The sequence below is a fragment of the Dromaius novaehollandiae genome, unplaced genomic scaffold, assembly GCF_036370855.1.
Source record: "Dromaius novaehollandiae isolate bDroNov1 unplaced genomic scaffold, bDroNov1.hap1 HAP1_SCAFFOLD_152, whole genome shotgun sequence".
NCBI classification, from domain to species: Eukaryota; Metazoa; Chordata; class Aves; order Casuariiformes; family Dromaiidae; genus Dromaius; species Dromaius novaehollandiae.
The window spans coordinates 42,146-59,118 of record NW_026991428.1 but is presented as its reverse complement, the minus strand read 5'-3'; the positions used below and the strand labels follow the sequence as shown (position 1 = coordinate 59,118).

The following is a 16,973-nucleotide window of genomic DNA, read 5'->3' as shown; positions in this document are numbered from 1 at the left end:
CTGTTCATTGTCCATTCACTGGTTTTAACATTGGTATAAAATCATGCTGTGTTTCAAAACACAGCCTAATACTGACATACACTATTCCTCAAACACGCACACAAAATCCAGAGTACTATGTTAGCATATTTTGCAATAAACATTCAGACTATTCAGTTTTTACATTTTCTGATGAAACTTCTGCTAGAAGATGTACGATGTTTTGTTTTTTCCAGGAAGAGTTCAGCTCAAGGTAGCCACATCTGCTGCTTGCCCCCGCATCAGCCCAGTATGGTGCAGATTCAAAAGGGCCACAATTCCCGGGACACTTGCTAAGGGCTCGCTGGAGACGTACCAAGAATAAATAGCGAGCAGACAGTAAGCTCTCATCCCAGGAACAGGTAAGTTATGTATAACGGCCTAACTAAACCCTTAGCAGCCACTTTTATTGCTTGTGAGACTGCAGAAAAGAGAAACTATGTGATGAAGGATTAGAGCTCACCTCTTTCTTTTATCTCTGAGCAAGAAAAGTCACGGCCATCAACGGCAGTCCTCTGAGCACGTGATGGATGCCTCAACTTAAACCAGCTATTGCCCTGAGGAAACAATTAGGTCTTTCCATTGACTGCACTAAGATTTAGAAAAAGCTCTTCAAAACCATAGAGCTTCGAATAGAGTTGAGCCCAGAAGTCTAATATTTAGATGCGAGTTCCTCCCTGCCCCGCAAAGCATGGCAAAACACCAGTCTAAACTCGCTTCAGCTCAGCTGGTTTCAGTGGGAAGGGAGGTTGCTACTTTGCTCTGTTTTCTGAAAGTAGTATTCCTCCCTCTGCTAATTATTTATGCCTTGGTTTTATATTTGCAACAATAGCTCAAGCACTGTGTTGGGCAAGAACTCTCCCTCCACCATCCTCTACAAAGACTGCAGGGTATGACAGAAAAAGGAACAAAAGTAATTCAGCTCTGCCCTTTTCTATAGCACACCCAGCAGGCAGGCTAGGTGTCTGCAGTAAACATGGAATGGCATTCTGTACCAGTAGCTTTCCTAGACATAGTCAGTAAACCCAGATTCATAACTTAAAATTAATGACTAGTATCCTAGACAGGGTCAGTAATCCACAAATAAGCCGCAAGCAGATTTTTTTAATTTAACCTGTAAAGCAAACCACAGTATATATGAAATGGGAGAGGGGGAATCTATATAAAGCTGTACAATGCAGAAATCATGGGGCAAACAGCTACTAGGCCCATGTAACAGATGTTGGTTACTTCTCAACATACTCAGGATAGCAAGTGACTTATTTGGCAGAGGAGAGACAGTTGCTGGAGGAGTTTAAGAGAATCATCTCAGGACAGACATGAAGTATTTAAAAAGAAAAAAAAAATCCAAAACAAAAACACAAGTGGCCTTTGGAAAACAGATTATTTCCAGTCCTGCTAAGACTCATTTCTCAAGCAGACGTCCAAACGGCAAGTAGCCAAGAAGCTGACCCACGTTACACTATTGTACTGTTCAGTACCGTATTATTCAGCCAATTCTACAGCTCAGGCACCAGTTTGTCCACCTGGCAGAGATCAGATAAGGGATTCCCACATACCTGAATGGGGCGAAAATAAAGATATGTTAATGTTGGCATTGATGCCAACAGCAAAGCCACTTAAAATAAATGAGTACCAGGGCTGTAGCTAAGTATCAGGCACCCATCTGTGTGGTGTCTGTGCTAAGGTCTAAACCAGTTTCCCCAGATTTTATTTGCAACAGTTCCTTTTCTGATATTTTCTGATATTCTGATATAGGCAAAAAACCCTAATCTCAACTTCAAGTAGGCATCTGCCATCTTCTACACAATCCAGTCAGTAGAGAGAATTATAATATAACCCCTTAAGGTAGCATTAATTGATTAGTTTTATCCAATATTATCTAGTTCTCATTTTCAATTAATCCTGTTAGGGTGGGCATATATACAGAGGGAGAGAATCAGAATCTGCATCTGCTACCAGAGGGAAGCGTTAGCATGCACAAGCACAGTCATGAGATTTATAAAGAGAGTCCGTCTGTGCTGAAGATTAGTAGAGTCGAGACATGGTGGAACACAGGACTAGGAATAATACCTTGCTACAGGGATGGAGGGGATCAGAAACATAATGAAACAAGAACAACAACTATATTTTTACTAGTATACAAATGCCAGAAGATCCAGCTAGAGCAAACCCCCAGGATTCCAACTCATGACATACCCAAATTCTGCTAATTTGAGAGGGAATTTTTTTCTTGGCCTGTCACTACAGAGATGAAGCTGACCAAGAAAGTTAGGACAATGCAGTTGTTCAATGCACTGCTGAGCTAAACTGTAGGCATTTATTTTAACTTTTATTACTGTTTTCCTTATTTGATCAGTGCTAGATTTGATGTTTATTGTATCTCATAAAAAGGCATTACAGTCTCCTGGTCACTCAATTTGATTATGCAAACCAGCACACATGTAATGACTCTAGGGACACAGTCAGGCATCTGTAGAATTGAGTCCAAGATAGAAGAGTTATATGTGCACAAAATACTAATTTCAGAAAGAGTATTTTTTACTTCCTCTACAGATAATACTGGCACTACTTACCACCAGTATAAGGTAAATTTGCATTCCCAAATAAAAGTGTGATTGTAAATTGCACTTACGCACCCATACCATTTTAACGTACGTAGCCTCGATACGTGTGAAAGATGCAGAATCAGTGGCTTTAGTACGAATAGCAGCCAAAGCACCACCTTTCCAGAGCCCTGGATGTCTAACCATACTGTTATTTTCACTTATGCCAGTTAGACTTAGACAATTTAGACATGACATCATGTGCTACCATTACTTATTCCATTTTGCTGTGTTGCTAACAGGCATTTGGGGCAAACTTTTTACTACAGTGCATCGTTACCTTAACAGTCAACAGAGATGCAGTAGGACATTATCATAGTCCCTAAAGACAGAGTGCACTGCAAGTATTGCTCAAAGTATGATTCTATTCCTAAAACAGATTTAGGCTGTGTACCTCTCAAGGCAAATAGTTCTAATAATACTGTCTAGCAACTTCTGGAAACATTAAAACTGCACCATCTCTGTGTTAGCCGAGACAGTAAGCCCAACGCCTCTAGGACATGTCTTATTTTTTACTTTATCTATATCAACATATTCAGGACATCAGCTTGCAAACAAAGCTTTAAAACCAGTAGAAATATTTTCCTTTAAAATTTGATTAATGCAATATGTTCGCACACATGCTCATACAAAAACGATTACTCTCCAAACACTTCACTGGCAGCTAAATTAATTTACTTGCACAGACCTGGTGCCACACATTGTTTTGCGACTTATTTGAGAAACTTTTAACGGGCTTCCTTTCCAACCTTTGTGAGGCTTAGGCTAGCAGGACCTACACTGTATTCCATGTAATATAGATACGGAGTTAAAAGAGATCTTGCACTTGTGTATTTCTTCTTACACCTTTCTAGGCTCCTACCCGGGAACCTAACAATCTGATTCCCTTAACATTTTCTTCTCTATTTACCTGGAAGTCTTCAAAGATTACCCTATTTTCCATGTGATTGTTAATGCTAATCAAGAATGTTTTGTCTCTTGAGAATGAGAGAACTCTCTCCCACCTACCTGCCCAAAAGCATGATCTCCCTCCCCCACTTCTAAATGAGTAGCTGGGTCAGGTGTCCAACTTCTCATGCTCTTACTTTCTGCCAGGCACTATATATTACAACCCTTTACAGATGTAACTAGGTATACAAATTTTTGTATGAACCATGTATACAGTAAAATATATGTCTTAAAATATCACAAAACTGAAATAAAAAGTTGAGGCATAAAATGATGACCATTCCTGACTGAGTCAAAAGCTTTTCAGGAAGGTATTACAAATCAGAGCAGAGGAACAGAGAGCATAGACAAATTTATTGCACTTTTTTTTGGAACTTCCTACTAAGTGTTAAGAGTTATTCAGTGCTTTCAGGAAAATGTCATTGTGGATATTTACAACGACAGTTATAGAGCAGAATGCACGTCTACCAAGAAATAATTTGGGCCAAAGCTGCAGTGCTATAAAACATCACCCATATTATCTTGTGCCAGAAGACACACAGAAAAGAGACTAGCCTAGCAAGCAGCTGTTAAGCCAAAAATATCCTAGAGCTGTATTTATTCCAAAAATATTTGCTCTTGGACGTAGTCCTTTGGCTCCTCTGTCTCTAGAGAAGGGCAGAATTTTATACGAGTAGTCTGTATTTTTCCTGTTTAATCACCACTGCCCAAATATAAGTGAGATCTATAATAATATTAGAGAAAATACAAGTTAATGATTTATTAAAATATTTCAACATGTATTATTTTAACCTTAACAGGTTACTCCTAAAAATCCAATAGAAATCAGAAAGCTACCTAATTTGAAACAGGAAAAGTATTCTATTATCAAGAAATTCTATTTGCATTTTTGATTTAATGCCATTTCTATTCAGCAGTAACTAGTTTTAATAAAAACAACTGCAAACTGCAAATAAACATTTCTAGTATGAAAAAGAATATGTGTAGTTACCAGATTAGGAAGGACAAAAAGACTAAATCTTGAAGGAACTCTAGGCTTATACTACTGAAACCACTGAAATCTGAGAAAATGAGCAAGCATGTGCGCTTATATGTATATATACGTACACACACACACACACACACACACACCCATATGTGCATGCATAACAACTCTTAAAAATAATTCTTAGAAATATTTTATCCAGCTCAGATTCAGGACAACTTTTCTTAGCATTAATTCTCGACAGGTTTGAGTATTACTAGGGACACCAACAGGCTAATTTTTCTTCCAGAAGACAGGAAATTTGTAGCAGTTTTGAAAACCTGGATGAAGAAACCCTGCTGTGCCTAATTTGGGGGGGAGAGCAGGTGACAGACGCCAACAACACTGGGCAAATTCCAGGCCTGAGGAATCTCCCATATTCATGTGTACCCACTTCTAGTTTTTTAGTCTCCCACTATGTCATTTTAACCATGGGCCACATGCTATCCTGTGAAGCCGCTTTCAAAGCTATCACGTTCACTGTCAGTTTAAAGATCAGGGTGGAATGGACAATGAACTTTGTTCTACGCTACCACTCTCCACATTATTAACTCTCCACATGGAAGTTTTTGTGATTGTGCTTGTAAATCAAAGACTAGTATTTTGGATCCATTCTAGTGACCTGTACCAGGAATTTACAGCCTGGTAAAACAGACTGAATTTTCCTAAAGCCAAATATATTTACTCAGTGCTCACTTTGATCATAGGAGGGCTCTTATGTGACTTCACTCAGGAAAAAAGCTTGTTGTTGGAGGTAAATAACTTGAAGCAAAAATCTAACTCAAACTATAATTTGTAGGACTAATAGCTGCCACCAGGCTGAAATAGAGACTGTATCTATAGCATATTCAAAGGCTTAAATGATGCTGACCGGCATACATCTACTAACAATCTAGCTTGCTTCAGTACCGATAACATTGAAACTGGCAGCAGAGATTTCAGCACCAACTATACAACTTGAACCCTGAATATGTCCTTGTATTAGCAGCCTACACAAATTGCATTGCTGCAACTTCACTGGTCTTGTTTGCCAAAGTTTCCTAGATTAAGCCCACCCCAGCTACGATATGATGCTACAGCTACATTCCTGAATGCACTTGCTGCCACCCTACAAAAGGGTTTAGACTTTAGAATTAACCTAATCATGTGAAAGATATAAACTATTTTTTTGCATTAACTTTTTTCCCCACAATCAATTTACCCTGTAAAACACAAGGACAAAAGGTACGGCAGCGTAGCAACTGACGTCCAGAAGAAAACACACTTGACAGCTCCATCTCACAACGTAGCCATTCTGAAGTCTAAACTTTTTATACTTAAATTTTATTTATAGTTTTATATGCATCTGCTTGAAAAGAAACTAGTTCTTCAGTTTCAGGCATTCAATAGTGTTGTCTCAGACATCATTAAAATAATACTTACAAATAAAAAAAAATGCATTTCAGAAAGTAGTTTGCTTGCTCCAGCAATGTAGAAGAAACACCTTTTAGATAGCTTTACAAAAGGGTCTGGGATGAAGAAAGGCGGCTACTTGCAAGTGTTAGTAATCTGACTGCCATATTCAAAACAGCAAGTTCTTCACAGTAAAAGAAGCAACTCAGTGATAATCTAGTACTTCAGAAAGATCTTAGCAAAAGAGCTAACTTACCTGCTTTGAGTGAAACACTCTCATCCCATCATTTTCTCAGTGTCTTAGATATCTCTTCAATACACAAATCCAGCAGGTATTTATAGATCACTCCGATTCATTATGCAAATAGTATGTAGCCTGCTGAATTTAATTGAGAGGGAGGAAATACCTGCAGAAACAAAGATATGGGAATAAAGAAGTTTTCCATGAGCAGTGAATTTACATGCAGCAAGAAATTTTAACCATCAAAACTTGCTTAGTATTTTAGAAGTATAGCTCCTAAACCAAATCTGTGTAATTTAGCCACCTCTAAAGACAGCTCAAGCACCTTTCTAGAGAAAGTATTGTAGGAAGAAATACACGAGGAGAAGGAAAGGTATAGTATACTCACCAGGCGCGTGTTAACGACAGGAAACAGCAATGCTAAGAGGGCCCCATTTAACATATGCATCTGCAACCTTAGAAGAGAGATGAGATATTATTTTCACAGATTAGAAATGAAATGCAAAGTTTTTATGTAGTATGTTATATGTACATGCTATGTATAGTTATGTAGTATTTTATGTAGTGTATCTTTCATAAAAGGTAGCAGGAAATTTGAGAAAATTCTGCTGGCTTTAATTTGAATAAAGCCACTGTTCACTGCAATAACCAGGATAAGAACTCTCTTTAAATAAACATTTTAATAATTTCCTGAAGTAGGACTGCTTTCTATAATGAGCTTTGGATTCCTAGAAGGTTTTGACTGCCTGTTCATATTAATCCTGTTCATATTAATCCTGTTCATGGTCCAGGCTGCTAAATGGTTGAAATTTTGCTGTTCATTTTGCTTTCAGAGCTTAAAATAGACATTTGAGAAAGTTTTTACTTTCATCCAACTCCATAAATGTACATGACGTCAAACTAAAGCTTTGGGAATTTGGAAGAAGTCTGATTTTTGAGTCACTTAAATAAAAGAATTATATTTGTAAAGATGCAACAGAGAATCCCAAGCAAAGAACAGGGAAAGAAAGTAGTATTTAAATTACAGTGCTGTATTTTATTTTATACAGCTTTCAGTCATCTCTCCCTGAACCACTGTTGCATCAGGACCTACAGAAGTAAGGTCAGTACTGTTTAAGTCTACTTTATATAAGAGACAAAGTAAAGCATAAATTTCATTCTACAACCACTGCCTGTCATAAACTCTATTAAAAATTACAAAGTTTATAAGTAACTTGGGGCGGGGGAGGAAGGTATTACAATTCCAAAACAGTTCTTCAAATGTCATTTATATGTCAGGACGTCAGAAAACAGAAAGGCTCATTCTGAAAAAGAACAAATACTGCAGCCTCTGCCCTGCAACCAGTCCTTTGCAAATGCATAGTAAATCCAGGATTTCCTAGACACCAGACTTACTTTGCACGCTCTCTGAGATGAAGAGGCACTAGTACTGTATCTCTGCATTCAGCCTACTCCCTGCCCAAATAAGGAGCAGCAGGAAAAAGTTGTAGTGAGACAGTAGCACCTCCAAAACAATTCATGAGGCATGCCCCCAGCATCATATTTTCCAGTCACTGCCTAGACTAAGAGAAGAAAGAGCCGAGTGAACTGTCACGGTGGCAACTACAGCCATTCCTGATTATCATTCTGTCTGGGAAGTCCCATGACCCTCCTCACAATATACTAGCTGTACCCCTATCATGCAACGCACATGAGAGAGGGCCTTTGAGAGCAAGAACTCTATAGGTAAGAACCTATAAAAAGTATGGGCTGTTTACTGGACTCTACTGCACTAGTCCATTAGACCACTTCCTAAAGTTAGTAACAATAAAAGATTGCACACATTTGAGAAATACCCAAATCAGTAGGAATCTGCTTTAACTATTTAACTTATCTCCACATTTTAAAAAATAGACCCATACTGTACATATGGCCTTCCATGAAGATCAGCTACTAATTTTTAGTGAAGATAATCAGAAAGTACGAGGCACATGACATACATTTAACAAGCCCATAGGTTATTCTGTAGAAGGACACCTGTGCTCTCATCAACTACTGCGCGAATAGGTGTTGCCTGTGAGACCAAAACCACCACCAGTACAAAAGAAACAAGGGTCAGTGGACTCAGCACCCACAGCTGAAGCCATGACCCTTTTCAAGGTCTCATCATTCAGTCCAGCCAGTATGTCTTTCTAACTAAGGGCTGGATGCGTATCTTACTATTTTATGACTTTAGCCACAATCAACTTCTAAGCACACCATGCAAGTAGACAGAAATGCAGCAAGGATGGGGCATTACCTGAAAAGAATCATTGCAACCCGACATGGAGGACAGTCAAGAAGAAAAATCTGAAACATTAGGCAAAAAAAAAAGAAAGAAATTAATGATACGATCTTATTTAAACTCTATTTTGTGTATCTTTCTTCCTCAGTTCTGTATGTGACAGATCACTTCTACTAGAAGAACTGTTTTACAGCAGAGCTGGAAAAGACTAAAAATCATGAACAAATTAAAAGATCTCACATTACCTACATATACAAGGATTTAAGCAGTATGAGCAGCATCTAGGATTCAGCTTCTGCCAGTTCCTAAGAAGCAAATCAAGTTCTAGTCCATTTGAAATTCTCTCATTATTAAATATATATATACTTATATATAGATCTCTCTCTCTCTCTCTCTCTCTCCCTCTCTCAGGGCTTTTGTAAAGCAGATTACTGTATTACCAATCATTTCACTATTGTAGCCTCTATAGCCTTACTTTGGGAAGTGCTAAGAGGCTTTTATAGACAACCATCTTACATTAGATCTTCAAGACTGGGTCCGGCACTGCTGAAGCAAAGGAGAGTATTGTCATCATAAATGCTTAGTATTCAGCACAGCAGGGACCTTACCATGACCAGAGGATATCTCAGTATCCGTTCTATAGATAACCTTAGCAGTCATCTTTAAATACATTTGTTGCCTTATTTCCATAGAGTATTTTTGAAGTACTGTTTAAATTTCACCAGTAATTAGCTATCTATTTCCTAAAACAAAAAGTAGCCTAATGCAATTTGAGCAGTATATATTTGTTTCTCTTCGCAGGCCAAACTCCTACCATAAATACGACCTGGTTTAAATCCTTATGTAATAAAATATTGTTGATTAGCAACAATCTCCCATCTAACTTTCACAGCAACTTAAAACACTTCATATCAGCAAGTTTTACTCTGGATAAAAAGAAAAAACTGTGCAAGTGTTCAGTGTTAACCCCCTACCCCCCTTTTTTTTTAAAAAATATTGTCCACTATGGGGGGGGGGGGCACGCGCAGAAGAATTCCTTCCTAGTTTGGTCTGCTCTCTGAGAGAAAGTATTTCAGTAAAAAATGGATCATGCTTTTTTCTGTTGTTTCTAAAATAAGTGCACAATAGATTATTTCACTGCCAAGCTACTAGTCAACTCATTAAATCACTCCAAGTGAGAATATTTGAAGAACATGTCCACTTTGGGGACAAGTTGGATAAACTGAACAAACCTATTTCTTTGAAGTGCTACAGGGCCTACCTGGCCAGGTAACTGATGGATGTTCAAATTAATTACTAGCAGGCAATGTACTTGCTATAGCAACAATCGAAAGGTTGAAGGCTGCACCATTCTATTCAGCCCTTGTGCCTGAAAGGGCCTGTTATTACCATATGAATAGATGCGCACATTTCAAATATTTTATTTCCAGTGCAGGTTCCTAATATACAGCCATTTATTTCTCTAATCAAATTACTTGTATGTTTTAATTCAAGTCCGTCAGTCTCAATAACAGTTTAGAATGTACACATACACTCACAGGAAAAAAAATCTTTTTCCTTAGTCATACAGAACTCTAATAGAGGCACAGCAAGAAAAAGGCATCAATTAATTTAAAGAACCTCAAGACATTTGCTTAGTGAATGCTCCTAAAAGCCAATCAGAGTTTCTTTCAAGTCTTGTATTTAAAAAGCAAGCCATTTCTACTCATCAAGGAAGGTTAAAGAGTCAGTGAACACAATGGATGCATGATGACAATCTGCTAGTGGATGCTTTCTTTGCTAAGGAAAAAACAAAAAACCCACAAAATCTTATGTGAGGTCTATGTATCACCTTACACACTAAGGCCCATATGGCTTCTGGGAAAAGTGTCCAACACTTACTAATTACATTTCATCATTCCGTCATTTGATATTTTTGCAACAGACTCTGTCTACTAACTAAATTAAAGTTTCATCAACTGCGGACTATATCCCTTCTGTCGTGGACCATAAAATTTTCCCTTCTGTGGTCTCTTATAATACCTGTTTTTTCCCATGCTATTTGTATATATTCAAAGTATATATTCAAAAAGTCCAACTTTTTAAACATTCCATGATATATGTTAACAGAAGGAGAGACGGCATTTAGAGTCCCACTAGTTCATTTGAACCTTTAAATTCAGGTATCTTATGATTTCCTTACATTCATTTGAAGTACTGTTCATACTTAAATGAAGAAAATTCTATTCCTCCAGTACAGATTTCATTTTTTTCTTTTTATTTCCTACATCTTAAAAAAAAACAAAAACAAACTGAAATGTTTTTCTCTGTGTACACAGAGAAATGTGTCTTAATCACACCAGTCATTCACTTTTCTGACACACTGCAGAGCGTTCCAACTACTGAACGGCAGAGGAAAAACTAGGGTACAACTCTATGTAGCAGCTGAATCTTAATGTACCTGCTGAATCTCACCATTGAGGTGAAACAGTAGCAAGTATTAAAAAAGTATGGTCATAATAGTTACAAAGATTGAGATGAACTCATCAACCTAATCCAAAATACTTTACTGCCTCAGAGACAGGCAAAGAAGAGAACAGGATTCACAGCTGCTCATTTTCAGGTCAGCTCTACAGCAACAAACACAGTTTCCGGATTTGTGATGGCAAAAGAAATATTAAATATTTTTGAGCATGCAAGTCCCTCTGTTATGAGGGATCTTTCAGAAAAATGTGTTTGTCTTTCATTTTTGGGAAGGATAGCAGGGAATTTAACTGGCATGTTTATGTTAAAACTTTAAGATAGTGAAACAGATCTTCAAATGTTTCAGCTTTAGCAATTTAATATCAAGCACTTTCTCTCTAAATACCTACTTTCCATGATAAATAAACCTCACAACCTCTTAAAAGGAATGTTTTACAGACCCTTTGTAGCAGATTTACAGAGGATTATTTCACAGAGTAGATTTAAATGTTAGAGAGCACCATCATTCAGCTCACATAGTAATTAGCAGCCTGAAAATACCTAGTTCACAGCAGACACGCTCATAAGCTCTAACGTACTGAGTGTTCACATACTCATTCCATAATAATATTACATTTCACTGTCATACTGGAAACGCAATCCTTAGCCTTGAGGTAGGAAACAGCTAAGTCTTATAAACTGAACAATATCATATAAAGTTAGTGACATGGCTGTGAAGAGTACCCAGCTTCTGTGTTCCTGGTAAAACTCTGAAGGTTTTACTTGCTCAGACTAGCAGAGATAATAGCCCCCATCCTAGCTGGCACGTTGCAGACACGAGACAACATATATTTTAAAGTACACTGAAGGAGGCTCTTCCACACACGTTTTTATCTGATCATCATTGCGTACATTCAAGGCAGAATAGCTAAACTTTCAATTTAGAAAAAAGCTGAGAAACAACCGCAATATCCCTCCTCATTTTACCCATTGTATTTTCACGTGTTACAAAGGAAAAGAAGGACAAAAGAATTAACTGGAAGCCCAAAATGTACAAAGTAACATTTGAGAGAGGAAAAATAAGCTATAAAATATTCATTGTCTGACCTGCTGAATTCTGGGCACAGTTTTGGTCATTCCCTTCCCTCTCACTTTTACACACACACCACCCACCCAAAAGACAGCAGATTTGGGAAAGGGTTACAGAAGTCAACAAGAATGATCAAAATGTATTGAATAGCTTCCATACATGGATCAATTTAACACATCAAGCATCTTCGACCTGAAAAAGATTTTGGGCTGAGGGGAGCGAGAGAAAGAGAGGATACAAAATCATGGGTGGTCTTAGGACTTCTTATCTGTGCGTTTCCTTACGTGGGCACAGCACTGTGAGTCAGGATGCTTGAGAGACAGAAAGCAGCATTTCAATCTTTCACCAGCACAGGACCAGGAGATTCTGAGATTCTTTTCAAGTAATAAACTACAAAGAAATTCAAAACACTGGTAAATCTGCAAACAGAACTTCACTTCAAGCCTGAGGACCCAGAAGAAAACAGAAGTCAGAAAGTCAGTCAAATTCCTAGTTGCTCTGCAAGACCATAAGTACCGTCCATCCCCATGGGAAATATTTCTGGCACAAAGAACTGCATGAGCAGCACTCCCTCTGCACAAGCCCAAATACAAAGGTCACACCAGAACACATGATGGGTCACCAGGGCTGTTAGAAGTTGGAGACTGTAAGGGAGAGGATTGCACTGCTTAGCTATTCGTCTACTGAGAGGAGACCTGAAAGAGACTAAACTCATGGTTGCATTGAACCAACCCAGGACTGGGTTGAGAATCAGCCTGTTCCATAATGCATTTCTTGAACCATGCACTGAGAAAGAAGAGAAAGCTCCAAGTGATATCTGCAGCTCTGGGACAGACTGCAAAGAAGGAAAAGGATATTTCCCCCCCTGCATTAATATGCTTAAAAATTGTATACAGTGAACATGTATGTGATCCAATCATTCAGTATTTGATGGAGTTTCCAAGAAATATCATGTCTGAGTTCCTTAAACAGCAGCGATCATTATTTTCTTAAATCTAATTTATTAGTCATCTGCATTACTGTGGTAGGTAGTAGAGCCTGTATGTCAAAGGACTATTCTGAAGACCTTATCAAGGTAATATTGCATGAATTTATCGAGGAGAACTTCTGTAGTGACAGACAGGATCATGTGAGAGACTACAGAGCTGCACAGGGATCAAAAGATAGAAACATTATGACCTAGAGCAAAATGTTTCTTCCTTTGGACTTAGACGCACTGTTCTCTCTAAGAAGTGAGCAGAGCAAAGTCTATTAGGATTCACACCACTGTTAAGTGAGGTCAATGGAACATTTCTCTCCCTTGTGTATCAGTCCTCTCCTCCCATGCAAAAAACACAGAGAGAGAAAAGGCAGTCTTCACTATTCCTATGGTAATGTATGCCAACTCTTCATTTGTCAGCTAGTCCAAAAGGAATATTCTGCAAAGTATGCCTTCCCTACCTTTAATTTCCTGGCAGGATCGAGAAGATAGCAATACGTAGATATCACAAAGTATTACATTTGCCCTCCACAAATTCCTGTTAAGCTCCTTCCCTTTTAATCACCGGAAGCAAGCATAATCACTCAGAGGGAATAAGGAACTGGGGAAAACAGGTAATTCTTTTTTTTTTTTTTATAAATGCATTTTTAGAAGTCAGAATTTACAAAAAAATTACTCCTTGACATTGCAGTAATGTCTCTAGGTAAAAGTCAAAAATAACATGCATGGAAAAAAGGCTAGATATCCACTGAAATAAAGTGGTATTTTGCAGCAAGTTTGGGGGCTTTTATTGATTATATCAGTTTTCCTAATGGCAAAAATATTAAAATGCACCCACATCTCCAAAGTGTGAACAAATTTAATGTTGGAACAAACACCTAAAATTCACAAAAGACTGCAACTTTATGAAACCACAATGAACTATGTTAACATTAACCTGACAGCTCACTTAAGACAAATTAATTTTCTAATCTGCATGCACTATGGTAACCCCTAATAGTATTTTCACTTCTTGCACTTTAAAGCATTACTTACGCTGCAATTACCAGATCAGTTTTGAGATATTCGAGGTTTCCATTATTTGATTTTTCCAGTTCATATGGAAATAATTTTATTTAAACAGTCTTTCACAATTTGCAAATCTAGACTTCAGCAATGTGCATGTGCACCAGTATGAGTTGGAAAGAGGTAAAGAACACAGTCAGACACATGGAGTTTTCCATTTTCCATTTAACTGTATTGCTAGATTGGACATGGTAAGAAAGGAAAGGGATTGGGTGAGGGGGAGGGTTGTTTGTTTTTTTAATCCAGCAGTGCCTCTTAAGTACATTTGCTATCAATCACTTTTGGTGGAGGGGGGAAAAAAAAAAGTCCCTGATGCAAGCAGATTTTCCTAAATGGCATTATTACAAATCCAACATGCTCAGATGTTGAGAGAAACTCAAACTTCAAGATGTAAATGTCCTGATATGTTACCAGGCTACTACCTATAGTAGCTAAAATTTACTGCGTTAGGAAGATTGCTAGCATTTTCCCCATCTTGCCATTATAAGGCATGACTAGCCTACAATTGAGATCCTAAAAACAGCTGATTAAATCTCTAAAATGAAAGGCTATGATACATGCTGGAGTCAAGTCTAGAAGAATTCTCAGATACTGATGAGAAGGTATATATTTGTTTTACAAGCTCCAAAAGGTTTATGAGAACACTGCCATTTCAAAAATCATTTCTCATGTCAGCCACAAATTTTCCCATTTGTCTGTTTGTCTAATGGTTCCTCGCTTCTTTGACATTTGATAAAGCCACATTCCACCACTAGTTTGACTAATCAGCATTTCAGAAAGCAAGACTACTAAAAATCCCAAGAGCTGTTCTCAAAAGGGAAGCACAATCTTTCATTTGAAAAGGATGCAGCTAAAGAGTATAATAGCAATAATGTATCTGAACTGAAGTAAAATATCTTTTCAAATATCTAGGCCTGGATACCTTCCAATTTATTTAATGTTACTGTGCCACTCCATGTGCACTATGAGTAAGGAGAGCTGGGGTTTTTTCTATTACTTGGCTGCCTCTCCAGTTTTGGATTCCAAAATATTCCAACACTCTTCAAAATATTACACCTAAAGCTCCCTTTAGAAGTATTTTAATGACATTATTTTTGAGTTGGTGAATTGAGGGAGAGAGTATAGTCAAAACTTGTCATGAAACACTTGTCTTCTACTAATCTTTGTCCTACTGAGAGACAGATATGCAGAAAGATGATTTTGCTTGATCAGAAATAAACTAACGGCAAAAGAAGATGATCAAAAAGGCAGAAGGGGAAGGAAAGAACAAGTCACGCAACTAACTATTCCAGATTAAGCTTCAGACAAAGTAGCACCCATCACATAGATAGGAATGTTTACAGAAGTCCAAGGAAAGTTGTTTCTGGCAAAAGTTGCCTGAGCATGCTACAGGTAAAACTCTCATGTCTCATAAATGCAGCACAGAAGATTTCATTTACCTTTAATAACAGCAGCTTGCCTGTCTCTGTGAGCCATCTGTTTGATTTAGTGCCTGGTTGCAGCCGCAGCAGACTGGAAATGTATCTTTCTTTTCAAACACTCCAGTCATGCTCAATTAACCAGGTCATAAATTGATTGTTTTAATACACTATTTTGAAATGAAGAGGTTAGCTTTTAATTGCTACTTGCAACATTCAGAGCAATATGAAAAATCCATGACCAAATTCTGGAATGAATTAAAGAAAAAGAGAAAAAAGGGGGGAGGGGAGGAGGAGGGTAACCCTCTGCTCAATCTCTACCTAAATAAAAGCCTTTACTCTTTCTTAGGTGTATCAAAGTACCCTCTAGAGCAAAAGAGATTAAAAGGTATGTTTAAAAGGTTACAGTACATTGGCTTTCACTGTAAACGTGAAAAATATCCATTTCCCCCCTACAATGATAAAACATAAGGCAAGGAACATTCAAGCAGCTGGATAATTTAAAAGGTGAAGAAGATTTTGTTAAGTCTAGAATTCATTTTTAAAATAAGTTCAAAACAATCAACCTATTATTTCTTATCAGAAAGTAATATGCTTTAATAACTCCACCATAAACCTCGATACCGAATCAAGGCTGTAAATTAGATGTTGATCATTTTTATTAATTATCAATTCAGCACAAAGCAGCCATATCGTTTAGAAGCCATCTGTGTGCCTACTAAAAAGCAACTCTTTAAAACTCATAAATACAGTTTGACAAATCAGGAGATAAGGTTAAGATCTTTTAGAATGCCAAATCTGAAAAGAGAACGGACACTAAGAGATTGTTACATTCTCCTTGCTATACAGCAACAATTAAAACGTACTTAACCTCTCAGCATAAGAAGCACAGTTGCCTTTCTGCAGCTGTCAGATGGATTCAGGGATTAATTAATTTGTCCTGTGGAACTGTTAATCTATTGTTAAGAGTACTCACAATTCAAAGCAACATTGCTGGCAAAGCATTACATAACACTACAGTAAAAAGTGGTTCCTGTGTTACACAAAACAGACTCTGGGAACATCTGAAGCTGCCTGCCCCTCCTTCCAACCTCCCAGTTTCAACCTGGGGATGAGAGAGGTGTAGCAAGCTGAACAATTTCCATCTTCTACTCTAAAGACTAAGTAATGTCTTGTAAATATATATATATTCATTGGGACATTCTAGGTTAGTCTCCCCTTACATAGGCTTAGCTTGTTTATCAGAAGAACCTGTACTCCGTTTCTTCCATTATATAGTCCTAGGTGAAAGATTTTCTAGACTTCTCGTATTTTAGGATTAATTATTAACATAGGACTCAGGTCTTCCTATGTGTATCACAGCAGCATTAGTAATGACATCTTAGGTATAGTTCAGAGGGAAAAAAAGTGCACTGAGGCTATTTTTCTTCCTTTTCCTCTAATCACCATCTGCACTAGGCCTTCACTAGTAGTGGGTTACTTCCTTC

General features: G+C 37.7%; 1 long non-coding RNA gene across 1 annotated transcript; it reads left to right on the top strand.

The window, feature by feature from the left end:
• The first annotated feature begins 229 nt into the window (after positions 1 to 229).
• On the top strand, positions 230 to 8,883 carry LOC135326496 (uncharacterized). The gene is made up of 3 exons (XR_010386876.1): positions 230 to 380; positions 7,279 to 7,331; positions 8,641 to 8,883. It is a non-coding gene; the product is annotated as an uncharacterized LOC135326496 (long non-coding RNA).
• Positions 8,884 to 16,973: the final 8,090 nt, after the last annotated feature.